Source organism: Micromys minutus (genome assembly GCF_963924665.1).
Source record: "Micromys minutus genome assembly, chromosome: 1".
Lineage (NCBI taxonomy): Eukaryota > Metazoa > Chordata > Mammalia > Rodentia > Muridae > Micromys > Micromys minutus.
Genome location: NC_137969.1, coordinates 161893477 through 161911903, shown reverse-complemented (window position 1 = coordinate 161911903; position 18427 = coordinate 161893477).

Genomic DNA, 18427 nt, shown 5'->3' with positions numbered 1-18427 from the left:
TGGGAAATGTTTGTATTTCTTGGTTAGGAACCGTCAGACATTGGTTAGAACTGAGCATAGACATCTCTAGGCAGCTTCTGAAGCCCATTCCCCTGCATGAATCCACCCCCCCCCCAATATTCTGGTCTCTGGGGAGGAGGAATAAAGCAAACACATTCCAGATGTTCCCAGCAAAATATATTTAGGGAAAGGATGTTTTCTCAAAAGTTACCAAAAATAGAGAAACGAAGAAGAGGAAAAGGCCCTCTGGTCCAGTTAAAAGGGTCATTTCCCAGTCACAGACATGGCAGAAAGAAAAAGGCAACAACTTTAACAAAAAAATGCAAATCTCTGCCACACCGAAAGCTGTCGAAAGCCAAATGAGAGAGTAAAGCATAAAAGCGGGGACAATAAAATGCCTCCGTGGGGCCAGTGCCTGCCGCCAAGCCCGAGAGCCTGTTCTCTGGAGCCCACGTGGTAAAAAGAGCGAACTGACTCCCAGTTGTCCCCTGACCTCCACGTGTATGCCACGTGTCCACACACAAAGTAAAAAAAGTAAAAAGTAGAAATATAAACAAATATCAAAATGATAATTCATAGCTCAGAAAATAATTTCTCAATAATAAAATCAAAACCTGGGTTAGAGGGCCTAGAAAGGCATGAGAACCTGAGGTTAAACTCACTCCAGCACTCACATACCAAAAAAAAAAAAAAAAAAAAAAAAGCTGGATGCTGTCATCGGAGCACTGTGGTAGAGTCAGGCATACCACTAGGGACTCACTGGCCAGCCAGCCAGTCTAACCTGCTTAGCGAGGTCCAGGCCAAAGGGAGACACTGCCTTAAAAACCAAGGTGGACAGCTCCAGAGGGACAATGAGATCGACCTCTGGCCTCTGCGTTTACACACATGGACCCAAACATACCAAAATCCAGGTTAGACCACAAGCAAGGTGTCACATTCTCCCCCATCCCCACTCCACCTCTCACCCCCTGCAGGGCCAGTAGCTAAATATACAGCCCTAAGTATGTGACGAGGCAAACATTCTACCATGAACTACAGTGTGGGACCTGAAAGAAACACAACGAGGAAAGAAGATACGTTAAAAGAAAAATAGTGATTTCATAATTATGTTTTTATTGTTGTTGCTTGTCACATAAGTTATAATTCTGAATTACCATTATTTGCCTTTCAGATAATAAGATTCTCTTTACTGATTTTACCCTAAGTTGGAACAGACGAGAGTTCCCTCAAGAGGAGGCACTCAAGCCACGGACAGCCCTTCTGGAAACCATCTGACAAATGCATCAAGGAGATTTAACCAAAAAAAAAAAAAAAAAAAAAAAAATCTTGGAATTCTCTCTGAGGTAATAACTTAGACTTTCAGACAAAAATTTATGTACAGATATGATCAATAAAGAGGATGTTGAATACCAAAGAAGTGGAAACCCAGATGTTCTAAAAGACATAATTACAAGTATTATGATACATCTGTAGGATTACATAGCCATTTCAAAGTGGTTTTGAGGCATATTCATCCAAAGGAAAAAAAACTATAAAATATTAATGCACAAAGTAGTCTATGATTCCAACTTGGAAAAGCATGCATACATATTATATATACCCATACATATATATGTATTTATAAATACAAACACACACATGCACACACACATGTTTACACACATGTGCTCACACACAAACAATGTGATCATATAGAAATTTGGCTCCATAGCTGGGGCATGGTGGCTCACACCTTTATTTTCAGCACTTGGGACGTAGAGGCAGGCAGATCTCTGTGAATTTGAGGCCAGCCTGGTCTACAGAGTGAATTCTCAGACAGCCAGGGCTATATAGTGAGGCCCTGTCTCAGAACAAAACAAGCAAACAAACAAACAGAAAAAAAGAAAAAAAAAAAGAAGGAAACAAAATTTAGCTTCATCACATTTATATATATCAAGAAAATAAGCCATGGTACTTTCCTCTCTGGTGCCATATCCTATATAGTAGAAATAGTGGGATGTATGCAGATTCATCAGATTTCTGAGGTAAGAATAGAGACTGAAGAACAACCTAAAAAAAGGCTGACAGTAAGCAGTTCAGACAGTAGGCTGCTTGGGTCATTCCAGACAGTGGAAGTCTCATGGTAGATCAGTAGCCCAGAAAGCATCAGGACCAGTGTATTGAGATCACTCTACCATGTGGGGCATCATCCTAGTGATCAAGGTCTGCAGAAAATCTGTCCAGTGAGCCCAGTGCTTTGGCAGGGGGACAGGCTACTCTTCTTTGAGAAGAGAGTATCACTGTGGACATGTATGGGCCTCTTAGGATATGCTCTCCTGTATCCAGTGATCCTAGCCATGGGATACCTCAGAGTAGGTGTGGGAGATGCTTTAATGTTAGTACTTGGTGGCTAAGCTACAAACATTAAGGTACTACTCCATGCTAGATATCAAAGCAAGTAAACAGATCTCTTCAAGATGTTCTTTTTAAAAAAGAGGCCAGGGCTGGAGAGATGGCTCAGCAGTTAAGATCACTGACTTCTCTTCCAGTAGGTCCTGAGTTCAATTCCCAGCAACCACATGGTGGATCACAACCATCTGTAATGAGATCTGATGTCCTCTTCTGGTGTATCTGAACAGAGTATACTCACATACATTAAATAAATAAATAAATAAATAAATCTTTTAAAAATCTTAAAAAGAGGCCAAAATATGTGGCTAAAAGAATGATTTATTGTGTGAGGGGGAACTGGGAGGGGGACTGAGATCAGGATGTAAAGTAAATAAATTAATTAATGGAAAAAAGACTGATTTATATTATTTATTGTATGAGTGTTTTACCTGTAAGTATGTATATCTGGTGCCCGAGGAGACCAGAAGAGGGTGTTATATTTCTAACTGGAGATCATTGTGAGTTGCCATATGAATGTTGGGGATTGAAATTGGGACCTCTGGAAGAACAGAAACTTCTCTTAATCACTAAGTTATCTCTCCAGCTGCTAAAATATAGTTAATAATATATGTTTGGGTTAAAAGTTATATTATATAAATGTTATATTATTTTCTCTATGCTTTTCTATATGTACTGGCTGGTTTTGTGTCAACTTGACATAAGCTGGAGTTACCTATCACAGAGAAAGGAGCCTTAGTTGGGGAAATGCATCCAAGAGATCCAGCTGTAAGGTATTTTCTCAACTAGTGATCAAGTGGGGGAGGGCCCAGCCCACTGTGGGTGGTGCCATCTCTGGGCTGGTAGACCTGGGTTCTATAAGAAAGCAGGCTGAGCAAGCCAGGGGAAGCAAGCCAGTAAGTAACATCCCTCCATGGCCTCTGCATCAGCTCCTGCTTCCTGAACTGCTTGAGTTCCAGTCCTGACTTCCTTTGGTGATGAACAGCAATGTGGAAGTGTCAGCTGAATAAACCCTTTCTTCCCCAACTTGCTTCCTGGTCATGATGTTTGTGAGGGAATCGAAACCCTGATTAAGACATATACTTTCAAATTTTTATATATCAATTATATATTACTATTAACACCTAAAGATTGCTGGGCATAATGGTGCCCTTTTTTAATCCTAGCACTTGTGAGGGAGGCAGAGACAGGAAGATCTCTGGGAGTCTGAGGCCAGTCAAGTCCATATTTTAATTTCCAGGCCAGCTAGAGCTATATAGTAAGACCTTATTCAAAATATACAACAACAGCAACAGAATACATTCATATATAGAAAGAAAGGAAACAGTAAAAATGGCATTTAAAAAAATAATATACACTAGCCAGGTGAAGGTGGCACACGCCTTAAGTACCAGCAAATGAGAGGCAGGGACAGGGAGATCTTTGAGTTCAAGCCGGCATGGTCTCCACAGTGAATTCTAGGACAGCCAAGACTGCACAGAGAAGCCTTGTCTCAAAAAAACTAAAATAATAATAATAAAACAAGAACAACAACAATAGTGTTCTTATTACTTTTTTAGAATTTTCAATAATTTTATACATGTATACAGTGTATCTTGATCATATCACCTCTTATGCTACTACTTTATAAGACACAGAGTTTATTTAATTAGTGCCACCTGCAGGTACAAGGTGCTGGGGCTGTCTACCTGCCATTCATCTGTCGTATAGGCAAGTCACATCAGAAACAGCCCAAAGGAAGACTTCCCCTCCCCAGCAGCCATTACCTGCTAACAGCTCCTCAACTAGAGACGGAGCCTCATATGTCTCTCTGGTCCATGATGAGATGCTGATCAGTTTGATCTTGTGTAAGTCTTACACAGGTTACCACAGCTGCTGTGAGCTCATGAATATATTATTGGCCATGCTCTCCTCTTGTTCTTTCTTAATGACTTACTTGTGTGTGTGTGTTGTAGCAAAAATTCATAAGGATTCTGTTGCTATCGGTGCCTCCGACTCCACAAGAGCTCTTACTCTGGGGAGCTGCTCCAATGCGAATCACTCTAGTGTGGAGCTGAACACAATCCCCTACACAGTTAATTACAAAGCCTGGTACCCACACATCTCATTCTACAGGCGCACAGAGTGGGCAACCGAGAGGGTACTGCTGGTTCCAGCTGCCTCTCAGCCATTGCTTTCACACACTGTCCTCTACAGCCTGGTAAAATATGACTCAGCAATCAATAACTTATCAAACAGTTAAATTCTCAATTTACAAGCCCTCCACACAATAAACTTACAATCAGTTGATAAAGATATAAACCACCCACCTAGATAAATCAAATTGACCCATAGAAACCCTTAGAAATAATCATATCTACCTAGAGCTACTTAGAGCCACACGAACGAAGATGGTTCATTTTCCTCTTCCATCTTGAATCTTCTGCTTTCTCCTCCTCTTCCACTTTACCAAAACTTTGTTCCTGCCTACTTTCTACTGTCCAATCATGTATTGCCTTGACATCAACCTATGTGTGTGTGTATGTGTGTGTGTGTGTGTGTGTGTGTATGTGTGTGTGTGTGTGTGTGTATGTGTGTGTGAGAGAGAGAGAGAGAGAGACAGAGAGAGAGACAGAGAGAGACAGAGAGACACAGAGAGAGAGAGAGATGGTGATTTCAGACACCAGAGGCATTGGATCCCCTGAAACTGGAGTTAAAATGGCTATAAGACTAGTGAGTGCTGGGAACCCAAGTCAAGTCCTCTGCAAGAGCAATTACCACTCTTACCCAATGAGCCACACATACTTCTTACAAATTAAAATGTCTTCTGAATGATTCCAAACCAGCTTTTCTACTCTAGAAATTGACAGGGCTGAGGGTCCCAGTTTTATCTTGGGAGAGTACTACAACCTAGCATCAGAGCTCACAGTCTACTTCTCTCTCTGGCTGATTAGCACAAACTCAGGAAGCTAGTTGACAAACAGATGCAGGGTGAGGGCAAAAGTCATTTAAGAGGGCTTGTTTGCCTATGAACCCTTCCTTTAACTTCAGTGACACTCTTTCTAAAGACACTCATTGCCAAGATTCAGGGCTTAGGTTGTTGTCTTAGTCAATGTTGTATTGCTGTGAAAAGATACCATGACCATAGCATCTCTTATCAAGGAAGGTATTTAATTGGTGCTCACTTACAGTTTCAGGGGTTTAGTCCATAGTCATCATGTTGGGAAGAATGATCTCATGCAGGCAGGCATGGTGTTGGAGAAGTAGCTTGAACATTCTACATCCAGATCCAGAGGCAGTAGGAAGAGAGAGAGGGAAGGATGGAGGGAGGGAAGGATGGAGGGAGGGAAGGAGGGAGGGAGAGAGAGAGAGAGAGAGAGAGAGAGAGAGAGAGAGAGAGAGAGAGAGAGAGAGAGAGACTAGGCCTTGCTTGGGCTTCTGAAACCCCAAGCACACCTGCAATGACAGATTTATTCTAACAAGGCCACACCTCCTTATCCCTCTTAAGTAATGCCACTCCCTAATGACCAACTGCTAAAATATATGAGCCTATGGGAGCCATTCCTATTCAAACCACCAGAGGTATGCTATGCAGTTAAAGTATCTGATCTCTCCGTGGAGAGATGTCCATGGATGTCCTGTGACTTTCTTAGAGACCAGAAGCTTGTCAAGTAAGCACTAGGTCATGAACTCCGATCTCCAGCATCTGCATAAAAGCTGGATGTGATAGCTGGCCTCTGTAATCTCTGATCTCTTATAAAAAGATGGGAGGTGGAGATGGGAGAATTCCTGGGAGCATATAGGTCAGCTAGCCTGGTGTATACACTTCAAACAAGTGAAGTGACATGACCTGAAGAACTGACACCTGATGTCCTCTGATCTTCAGACATGAACTGTGGGACACATGCACCCTGCTTACCCATGAGACAGCAGCTAGGCTTTAACAGTCTGCAGCTGCCCATACAATACAGACATCAGAATTAAAGCCCATCTCAGCTATTGAAGAGGGACATCTACATCAGTATCCAGAGCCTGTGATGCCACTAGTGCCATCCCTCTTAGAAGCTGCCAGGTGAAGAAAGCTCTTTGTCATCTCCCCAGGGAAGAGCAACACACAAGCCACATTTGAAAGCCCCTCCCTTCTGAGACAGACCCTTCACAAACCTTTCTTGGTACCATTCATCTGTAGTGATAAATATTAGAAAAGGTCAAGTGGTTCCAGGCACCACACTACCTCTGTTACTCCAGTCCCCGGCAGCAGCAGCCCTCTTGGCTAGTCTCTGCTGTGAACTCTGCTCACATTCCCAGTATCCGCCCCCTGTGGTTATTGTCCCAATTCCCAGTAAGCCGACAAAATAAAAACTCTAGAAGCTTGTAATTTATCAATCAGATATATATCAGTAAATTCCCACCCCACAAAACGTCCACTCAATAAACTCCGAGCCAACTGATACTGATATAAACTACCCACCTAGATAAGGCAATTGTCCTATAATTAATTTTCCATCCCTTATAAGATATTCATAGCTACCTGTGGCTAATTAAAGCCACACAGGTCTGGGTCATCCTCCTCATTTTCCATCTTCTCCTTCTTCTATCTCTTCTGCCTTTCAAAACCTCTGTCCCCATCTTACCTTTTATTGTCCAATCACAGGCCTTACCTTGTCTTGTGCCTGCTCTCACCTGCATATAGACATCAACTGTGTCCATCATCAAGCACCACAAGGATATGGTACCACAGAGGAAAGTACCAAAGCCACATCCATCGAAGCAGCCACCATCACCCAGAATATGGGATCTTGGGAGTTAAAAGCTGCCATGCCATAGCTGACATGTCTATTGTCAAGGCTTTGCACCCATGCTACATGCTGCCTGTCACCTCTGTCTCTTTGGCTCCTCATAAAATCATTCCTGAGCAGCAAACATAGTTACAGGCAGCTGGGTGTGAGAGTCTGTAGGTCTATCCCAGCAAGCAGGTTTCAGGAAACATTTCCCATCATGTGTGCATATAATCAAAGGGTACAGAGTTCAGAAATTGACCATGTAGGAAGCTGGCTTCCTTTTTCCTAGTCTGCTTACTGGAGGGTGAACAGGTTTGCAGGGGATCTTGTGCTATTCCAGTGCAACCCAGCTCTTACAACAGTCCAGGAGATCTCTCCATTCCTTAGGGTTCTTAGGGAGTCATTCTGCTAAACTCAGGGCTACAATGAGTCTCTGGGGCAGGAATTGGAGGAATTCACACAGGCCAGGGACCTTGTAGCTGTGAGGAGACAACTCTCCTCTCCCCTGCTTAATAGCCCTAAAGGAAACTAGTTTTAGAAGATAGAAGATCACAGAGATCACTGCATCCTGGGCCTAGAGATAGATGAGACACTGATGATGACCATCTACTTATAAACCCGTTCCTAGTGCTGTTTTCATGTTCCTTGTTTCCAAAACTGGGGAAACCAGGGCAAGCTAAAATGAGTCACATCTTACATATGGACTCGGCCAGCTCTATTGTAGCTGCCCAGAGTACCTAGTCAATAAGGATTCTGACCAAAGTTCAATCCAGATGTAACAGGAAGGAAGTGAGGTGGTCTATTAGTGATGTCTGCCATGGGTGCAGGCAGAAAGGTGAGGACTTGGTACTAAAAGGTGGGTGAGTAATGTGTGAGGTCACTTTGGGATATAGACTGTGGCAGTCTAGGGAATGATTGTTGACAGCAAAGAGAGATCATAGAAAAGTGAGCAGGCCCCAAATGAGTATCTGCCAGCATCAACAATCCTTATTAAGTTTAGAAGACTCTGAGGTCATGAGTGTGGCTTGTTGTCTAGAGAGACCTTCATGACCTAGTGGGAGCCTGCTTTTTCCTTAGACCTGTGCTGAGCTCACAGGGCAGTTTATAGTCTTGTCTCGAAGTTAGTTTCCTTTGTGATGGTGGTGCTTAGTGAAGAAGCCTTGGGCATGGATCAAAATGTATATGCTAGCTGAGTTTGACCAAGTATCTGCTGAAGCTGGCTGGGACTGAGGTTTCCTGTCTTAATCTTTTCAGGTTTCCATAACCAAGTACTATACATGGAGAGCTCTCAGCAACAGAGATTTATTTCCCATAGTTCTGGAGTCAGGAAAGTCTAAGATCAAGGTAGTGTTGGGTCAGATTAAGTGAAGGGCCTAGTCTCTGGATCACAGCTATGACTACAAGGGACTAGAAGCATCCAAGTCATTATCATGGGCTGTACCGTGAGGACCTAGTTTCTTCTTATAGGCCCTACCTTCTGATATCCTTACCTTGGGATATGAATTGTAACATGAATGGGATTGGGATACAAGTGTTGAGACGGAGGACTTTTTCTGGTCAGACACAGAGCCCACCGCACCATCTCCCACAAATGGAAGAGACATTTATGGAACAAGTGCCTTGACTTCCTGGGGAAGAGAACCCAAATATTACTAGATCTGCTTTGTCACCTGGTGGTGTAGGTCATGGTAGGCTACTATGATCTACTCTTCAGTTAGTAGCAGGAGCCTGCATAGACACCATGATCCCAGGACTGTGTCTGCCCAGAGAGCAGGGGCTTCTGTGTCTATGCATTGTTCCCCCTAGACATGTCTAGTTTCATCACACAAGACAGTTTATTTATTTATTTATTTATTTGTTTGTTTGTTTAATGTGAGTACACTGTAGCTGTCTTCAAACACACCAGAAGAGGTCATCAGATCCCATTACAGATGGCTGTGAGCCACCATGTGGTTGCTGGGAATTGAACTCGGGACATTTGGAAGAGCAGTTCATGCTCTTAAGAGCTGAGCCATCTCTCCATCCCTCACCACAGACAGTTTTAGCACTGTCTTTACAAGATGACTGGGGCTTAAGGCCGCTGTCCAGAAGTGGTGTTTTCTTTCTTTTTAATTGAAAATAAAGTATTTTTCATACAATATATTCTGACTGCAATGTCCCCTCCCTAATCTCCCATATCTTCTCTGCCTTACCTACTCATACACATGCAGAGACAAATATATAAACAACACCCATGAAAACATAAATTTGGCCCAGGGTGGTGTGGTGCATGCTTTTAATCCCAGCACTTGGAAGACAGAGGCAGGGAAATCTCTGAGTTTAAGAACAGCCTGGTCTATAAAGTGAATTCCAGGACAGCCATGGCTACACAAAGAAAGCCTAGTTCAAAAATCAAAGAAACATAAAAAAGTAAAAATCATAATACAGTAAAATATCAGCAAGGTAAAAAACAAAACAACACCCCCCAAAGTCTAAACAAAGTAATACAAGGGGGAAAAAAGTCTTCAAAAATACTATTCTGATTCTCCTATCTCCACTTCCCAAGTGCTGAGATTAACAGGTGTACAATCCCCTCACCTGGTATTGTTAATGCAAATATTTTCTAGACATATCTAAAATCCAACACTTGGGAAGCTTAAGTAGAAGGGTCTCAACATTTGAGGACAGCCTGGGTTACATAGTGAGGCCCTGTCTATTCCTCCCCTAAAAAAAAAAAATAAAAAGAGGACTGGAGAGATGGCTCAGCGGTTAAGAGCACTGATTGCTCTTCCAGAGGTCCTGAGTTTAATTCCCAGCAACCACATGGTGGCTCACAACCATCTGTACTGAGATCTGATGCCCTCTTCTGGTGTGTCTGAAGACAGCTACAGTGTACTTATGTATAATAAATAAATAAATCTTTTTTAAAAAATACTATTGAGTCGGCTTTGTGTTGTCCACTTTGGTGGGAATGGTGCCTGCCCTTCAGCATGGTTTGTATACCCGGTGAAGAGTCCGTTGGAGAAACTTGGTTAAGGATGGGAGCGTGTGTTTCTATGACCCCATCTCAGCACCGGGGCTCTCTCTGGTTTGAATCTCTGCAAGCCCTATACATACTGGAATGCCTCCTTTATAAAAGGGTGAATTTGCTCCTGGTCCCTTGTCCTTGCTCAGTTTTTCTATATAAAGATTAGTAAGGAAGCCCTTGCTAGAGGCAGCAAGGGATTATGGACTTGCCAACCTCCAGAACAGTGGTTCTTTTTTTTTTTTTTTTTTTTTTTTTTTTTTTCAGAACAGTGGTTCTTAACCTTCCTAGTGCTACACTCCTTTATTACAGTTCCCTCATGTTACAGTGACCCCAAACCATAAAATTATTTTATTACTGCTTTATAACTGTAATTTTGCTATCGTTATGAATTGTAATATAAATATCTGATATTTGATCCCTGTCACAACCCACAAATTGAGAACCACTGCTCTGGCACAGTGAGCCAAGTAACTCAGCCATCTCCTAGTGTTTTGGGGTCGTAGCAGGGGCTTGCAGAGCAACCATGATACCAGGGCTGTGTCCACCCAGAGGACAGGTGCTTCTGTGTCTATGCATTGTTCCCTCCAAGATCCAAGAATGGAGAGTCTGCTACTGCAGCGTAGCCAAGATCTGTCAACAGCAACAGGGATGTCACACAAATCAGATGTCACTCACAGCACACTGAGGAGATAGTTCCATCTTTTAGGGACTTCCACTCAGCAAGATTCTCAGTTTCAAATGTAGAAAAGAATTTTACTACTAGGCAGCATGAAGCAGAGTGGAGAACTCTGTGTGTGTGTGTGTGTGTGTGTGTGTGTGTGTGAGAGAGAGAGAGAGAGAGAGAGAGAGAGAGAGAGAGACAGAGACAGAGACAGAGACAGACAGAGAGAGAGAGAGAGAGAGAGAGAGAGAGAGAGAGAGAGAGAGAGAGAGAGAGGCAGACACACACACACAGAGACAGAGAGCAAGCACAGAACTGAGGACAAAAAGAAGATGTCTCAACACTGAAAGCAAGGGACACTTGAGAGTATGGGTGTGGCTTCTCTAAGAGTCACACATTAGCGCAGATATTGTCAACATAAATTTCTAAACACACCCTAGTCACACCAAACTGTCTTAGCAGGAGACATACATACCATTTTGTTGACTCTCAAGTTTATATCTGAAAAGGTTGCTAAGAAACTCCCTCTGGCTCTCTGATAAATGAGATTATGGGGTGCTTCGATAGCCGAGTTGGGTGGAATTGTAATGCGATCAGGTAAAACCAGGAGCCACCAGGGTTGGGTCAGGTGTTTAGGGAGTGTTCTTTCACCTGGCAAGGATTTTCTGGTGGGATTCCTAGAAAATTGCAGTTATCATTAGGAAAGGAGAAAGCAAATGTTAATTGTGACTGGATTTTTGATTATCAGCAGGCCTCATTCGGTGTTAGGGACCTCTCTCTCTCTCTCTCTCTCTCTCTCTCTCTCTCTCTCTCTTCCTCCCCCCTTCCCCCTCCCTCCCTCCCTCCCTCCCTCTCTCTCTCTTCCTCCCCCCCTTCCCCCTCCCTCCCTCCCTCCCTCCCTTCAACACTGGATTGATTTCTCTGTGTAGCCCTGGCTGTCCTGGAACTAGTTTTGTAAACCACACTGGCCTCAAACTCACAGAGATCTGCTTGCTTCTGCCTCACAGGTGCTGAGATGAAAGGTGTGTGCCACCACTGCCTGTGAGGTACCCCTTTCTTTTCCCATGCCCTTGTAACATCTCTGTCTTTTCCCTCCTGCCTTGTTTAATTCACACAGAAATGCCCATGTATTGGAGGTATCTCTGACTACACACCAGCTACTGTCCAAAGTTGTCATTACCCTTTGTCCCCCGTGCCTCCCCTTGTTCCTTCTCCTTCCATGGTCACTGGAGAGTCAGTTAAGCACAGACAGGAGGAAGGGGGAGAAAGAAGGCTTCAGCTGCACCCATGACAGCCATGACTCTCTCCCAGGTCCTCTCCAGGCTGCTGGGCTTCCTTCCCTAGGGGCATGTGGTCCTTCCCAGCAAAGCAATACTCCTTCCTACACCTGTGTTTTAGAATCTCTGCAAACGTGCAGATGAGACAATACACTAGCTTCAAAGCCAAAGAAGCTTCTAGTCAGATTGTCCTTGTGGTTCCTGCTGGGCAGAGGGGTGACTTAATCTATAAGCCACGGTGATCCTTGCAGTCTTGACCAGGTGAAGAAACCTGTGGCCCAGATACTTCCAAGTGGCAAGGAGATGCCATTGGCTGACTAAGGCTTAGACCGTTACTGTGAACTCTGCTGTACTTACAGCTGTGCTCCCCAGATGTACTAATTACAATGGCTCTGGAGTCTTCCTGTGGGGAGCCTGGAAAATGAAGCCCAGCATTCTTTTTCACTTTCGGGCCTTGAAGCTCATCTACCAGTCCTAGACTTCTTGAGCATTCTTGCCGTTAAAGTTGATGAGTTGCTGAATTAGCTCAGTTGGTAATAGTACTGTAAGCCGTAGCCTAAGTTCAGTTCAACCCTGGAGTCTATATGGACGAAGGAGAGAATTGACTCCTGAATGTTGTCCTCTGACCTCCATTACCTCCAACACTACTACCACCACACCACACACACACACAAACACACCACTACCACCACCACCAGCAGTACCACCACCATCACACACACACCATCACCACCAGCAGCACCACCACCAGCATCAATACACACACACACATACACCAGCAACACACACACAACTAGTATCACCACCAGCAACATCACACACACACACACACACACACACAAACACACAAACACACCACTACCACCACCAGCAGCAGTACCACCACCATCACACACACACCACCACCACCATCAGCACCACCACCACCATCAGCACCACCACCAGCATCAATACACACACACACACACACACACACACACACCACTACCACTACCATCACACTCATACCACCACCACCACCACCAGCACCATCACCAGCAACAGACACACACCACTAGTGCCACCAGCAGCACCATCACACATACACACACACACACACACACACACACACACATCAGCACCACCACTACCAGCATCGGATCATCAATGCACACTCTCCACTCCCACTCCCGACTCTTATCTATTGATACTACCTGTTCTATCATCCTGGAATGGCCCCTGTAATTTTTTTTTCCTGCAAAACTCTGTCATCTTCTAAGACTCTACATAGACTCTTAATTCCCCTGGGAAGCTTCTACACTGGCCTAAGTGTGCTCCGAATGTATATATCAGAGTTGGGGGCCTTTGGGCAGGGGACTCGTGTCTTTATAAAGTGGACCTAGATATCTCCTTTCTCCTTCACAGTGGAATGACCCAGGAAGAAGGTTCCATCTGTGAGCAGACATCAGTTTCAGGCAACCAGTCAGTGCTGTCTTGATCTTGAACCCCAGCTATCAGAACCGGGCAGAACAGATTTCTGCTCCGCACAGGACATCTGCTCTGTGGGTGTTTTGTTTGTTTGTTTAATTGCAGTCTGGAAGGACTCAGGTGTTTGTCCCCATGGGGTGATGGCAGCAGAATGGTCATTTCCTCCCTTTCCAGTACTGTCCTTACCTCTCCTGCCACCCTTCTATAAAACTTTGGTCTTATGTCCCAGCATCCTTTCTGGGCTGGGTCATCATAACTTCTCCTCTTGGGACCTTTAGCAGAACTTGCTCATGGATGTGTTTAGGACCCAGTTCAGGGCTTTTCTTGAAGGCCACACAAAGAGGCTTAAGCTAGAGTCCCCTGCAAACTCTCTGAGGCCCAGATTAGACTGCGGTATGAGACTGGAGGTGCCCGTCTGTACCCTGACTGCTACCATGGGCTCCCTCACATTTATGACTAGTCCTTCAGTATGGAGTTTACAGTCAGGAGCAGGGTGAGGTTGTTGGCTGCTGCCCAGCAAAACATAAGCATCTGTCCTAAGACTTGAGCCAAAGGTCACTTCCTGGGTCACTGTTGAGACTTGGTCTGTTGCTATGTTATGTTAATATTATGATAATGTTATGTAATATTAAACTCTGTATCCCAAGGTCTAATTGCCTCATGATGAGGAGATCCTCACGTATACTAGCTTTCGTTATATAAACCTTGTCCCCCCCCAACCCCCACCTCCAGTTATCTATGATTGGTTAATAAAGATGCCTACAGACTGTAGTTGGGCAGAAGAGAGGTAGGCAGAGCTTCAATTCCAAGGCTAGGGATCTGAGGCAGAGACCATAGGGAAGAGAGAGGGAGAAAAAGGGGGCACCACAGGGTAAGTAGATCTTGAGCCCACCATGAGGGCCAGACAGTTGGAGTAGGAGCAGCCCACGCAAAACATGGCAAGTGATAATCTGGGGTTTCGACACTGACATAGACAAATAGTGCAGAGGGTTGATAACTGCCCAGCCCTAATGCTCTAAGGTGTATTACAAATATAAAACGTTTGTGTCTCTTATTTGGGAACTTTGTGATCTAAGGTGGGGTAGAAGCCCCCCAAATAATATTTACCACAACAGGTCACTGTGACCCCAGCAGCCCTACACAAGTAACATATTCTCAGCAGCTCTAATTCTGCCCCAACTTTATAGTTTATGTTTTAGGGGGACTAAGGAAGGTGGTGTGTAGGTTTAGTGTCCTGGATGGACCCAGATCCACTATAGACTTACGTAGGCATCGCTATGCCTCTAGCCTCTTCTCAAGGTTGCAAAAGATGGAAGTGAATTTGAAAGTGATAGGGTTGAAGCTGAGTGGTGGGGGAACCTTAGGGGTCCCATGGAATGTGAATGTACTGCCAATAGGGTCCCTCAGCTGGAGAAGCTCTCTTATGAATTTTATAGGTCACAGGTGTTAGGAATGTAGGTACGAACTGAAGCAGTGGAGACAAACACTGAGTAAACAAACCAACCCCCCCCCCCCGCCCCCGCCAGCCTGCAGGATGTGATTTCTCTGGTTTGGGAATCTAGAAGTACTGACATGGTAGTCTGCCCTTTGATTAGGAGTTGGGGGTTATTTGAGGATAGCCCAGCTTCCTCATTCCTAGAAGGTAATCGTTGTCTGTCTTCAGAATTCTCCTGAACTTTCTATGACTGTACTCTGGCCAGAGGGCTGGGTGGGGAGCAGGCTGTGTCTGCAGGTAGCTTAATGCCTAATGCCTGGCTCAGCCTGGGTGACCTAGCCAGGAAGTGAATCGGCTGGGTGTCAGGGGAACCTCCCTCTCTGACCTGTCTTTAAAGTTAGCATCACTATCATCTGGATTCATTTCTCTGATCATGGTGCTCTTTAAATTCTTCTTGGAAACATGGAAAGAAGCCTTCCTCTGAATTTTTCTCTGGTGGAGGGGACAGAGGGACCAGGACGAAGAGTCAGAAGCCAGGAAGCAAGTGGGGAGACAGTGGTAAGAATGGCACGGTGAGCTGATATGGAACCAGACGTGTCAGCAGTGGGTCTGGAACCACAGTCCCCGAGGTTTCTAAGGCTTGCTAAGGAGACTGCTAAACCCCGTGAAGGCTTCTCCGTTCATCTGTCCAAACTCCTGGCATCCGGTCCAAGCAGAGGCTATTGGGATTCTGAAACCACAACTAGGACAAGAAGATGGAAAACCTGTCAGGACTCTGGGCTGAGCAAGGACATAGTGCAGGAGTTTCACATGTCCCTCTCCTGAGGCCACCCCCTGGGGCAGGGAAGGACATCCCTTGCTGGCAGTACTGCTGACCTCAGGCAGCCAAAGGGACGCCCACAGCCCAGTGAGTTGCCTGGGCTTAGGCCCAACTGAGGACACGGATTTGCGTCACCAAAACCATCCAGGCCACTTAGAGTCAAGCAAAAGAGATTTGGACAATTTAAAATAAGATTTGCAGACGTTCCAAGCCAGGATTCTGTCTGGAGAGGGAGGATACTGGGATTGTCGACAGAGGCCAACAAGTTTAGCCTTGTCTCCCCACTCCTGCTGTCTTCCCCCCATCTCTCTCACTCCCTCCCCCAAAGAAAGATGTATTTATGAACAACTTGTGCAACAACAATAACCACACACACACACACACACACACACACTTTTATTTTTTTCCCTTCAAGATCAGATTTAAAGACCTTCCCGTAGAAAACAAACAAACAAACAACAAATGGAACTGCTTTTAAACAGATTCTGAACGAGGGCCTTTCCAGAAGTGTGTGTGTGGCAGGGAGGGGGAGCTCTGCGTTCAGACTGAGATTTTTAACTGCTGGTTGGTTTGGAATCAGCTAGTTTCAAGGGTCTCAGTTTGACTATCCATATAGCTCACTGGGAGATGGCAACAGAGACCTTTGCTGTCTACAGTACCGAGTAGCCTCTCTGCCCAGGTTCCTTATGACTATTCACTATGGGCATTAAAGAACGTTGTAGATACAGTGTCCTCTCAGATGTCTGCAGGATACTGAACCACCAGTGTCGGGTGTGAGCAGAGCTTCAGGGCGGTGAGCAATGGTGACCTCACACCCTTTTGCACTCCCCAGACTAGTCAGCTAAGCTTTTTTTGATGGGACACATTAACCAGGCCCCAGAGAGCTTCCAGGTGTCCCAGCCTCAGTGCTGTGAGACCCCATGATGCCCCCGACTGCTCGGTTTGTTACCAGCTGCCGAGCAGCCATGACCTAAGTATGTCATTAAGACAGAGTTGGCCTGGTTAGGGATACTGGCCTAGTGACCCTGCCCCCATCCTGCACCAATCACTATGACAACAGCTCGAATAGGCCCCAAGGGCTTAGGAATCCCACTCGCACAGAAGGCAAGGTTGGCTGAGGTCAGACAAAGAGGGATTAATAGAGCCCCGTTCTCATTAAGCGACAAAGTGCCATTATGACAAGCTACAAGGGCTGTGCCAGGAGATGTATCGCGCTTTCAGGTCACAGAGAGCCTGGCAAACAAAAGAGAACGTCCCCAGCATGGTCCCCAAAGTCACCATGGCACCTACAATCACAGAAGGACAAAACCAAATAGATATAACCCAAATACCAAACGAGCGGCCATCTTCTAAGGCCTGGCGCAGCCGTCAAAGCCCAGGCTCCAAATGATAGTGCCCGTCATTTTCATTAAACACTTCCTGATGCGTGGAAACAAGTTCATGTATCATGTGATGACATTTCTGTAAAATAATGACATGTACAATAAATTCTTAAAATGCTTCAGATTTGCTAGCAGCAATTGAGTCTGCAAACTGAGATGATGAATAATATCGTTCTTTGTCTGGATTTTGTGTAATGAATGGGTACTTCTCTCCGCTTTCTTTGGTGTGTGTTTGTATGCATGTGGAAGCCGGGTTGACAGTGGGGATCTTCCTTAATTACCCCCTACCTCATTTGTCAGATTTATTTTACTTTAAATTATGTGCACTTGTGTGCATGTGAGCGCAGGTGCCTGAGATCAGCAGCTTTGGATTACCATGAAGTTGGAGTTCCAACAGTTGGGAGCTGCCTGACGGTGCTAGGAACTCAGTTTTGGTCTTCCGAAAGAAGTAAACCCTCTCAACTGCTAACCTGGTACTACAGTCCCATCCTACCTTAGTTTCTGAGGCACAGTCTCTCAGTTGAGAGCTCAACATTGGACTAGACTTTCTGGTCAACAAGATCCTCTTATTCCTGTCTCCACAGTACCTGGGATCACAGGAGTGTCTGGCTCTTTCACAAGTGTTCTGGGGCTCGAACTTGGGTCCTCATGATTCCTCTATAAGCATTTACTGGCTGAGCCATCTCTTTGATCCTTCTCTTGTACTTATTCTTTGTTTATTGATTATATATGTATGTATCTAAGTGTGCACGCGTACGTATGTATTTGTTTGTTTGCTTATTTATTTTCAAGCATGGGCTGTTCTTCCAGAGGATTGGAGTTAATTTCCCGCACTTACACTGTAGCTCACAAATGTTTAGAACTTCAGGGCAGGGATTGCGGGGAGGATTCTAACGCCCTCTTTGGCCTTAGCAGGCATCAGGCATGCATGTGGTACAAAGAAGCAAAATACCCATATACAAAACAAACAAAGCCAAATAAATAAATATTTAGTCTTCTGCAAACAGCTCGTGAGTCTCAATACTCCACCCATTGCTATTCTTTTCTATGGTTTCTAAGCTGCTGGGTCACATTTACCATCTTAGAAAACACACATGTGTCCGGCCGGCAGTGGTGGCACACACTTGCCCTTCATTGTAGCACTTGGGAGGCAACTCAAGCCGGGCAGGAACCTGGAGGCAGGAGCTGATGCAGAGGCCATGAGGGGTGCTGCTTACTGGCTTGCTCACT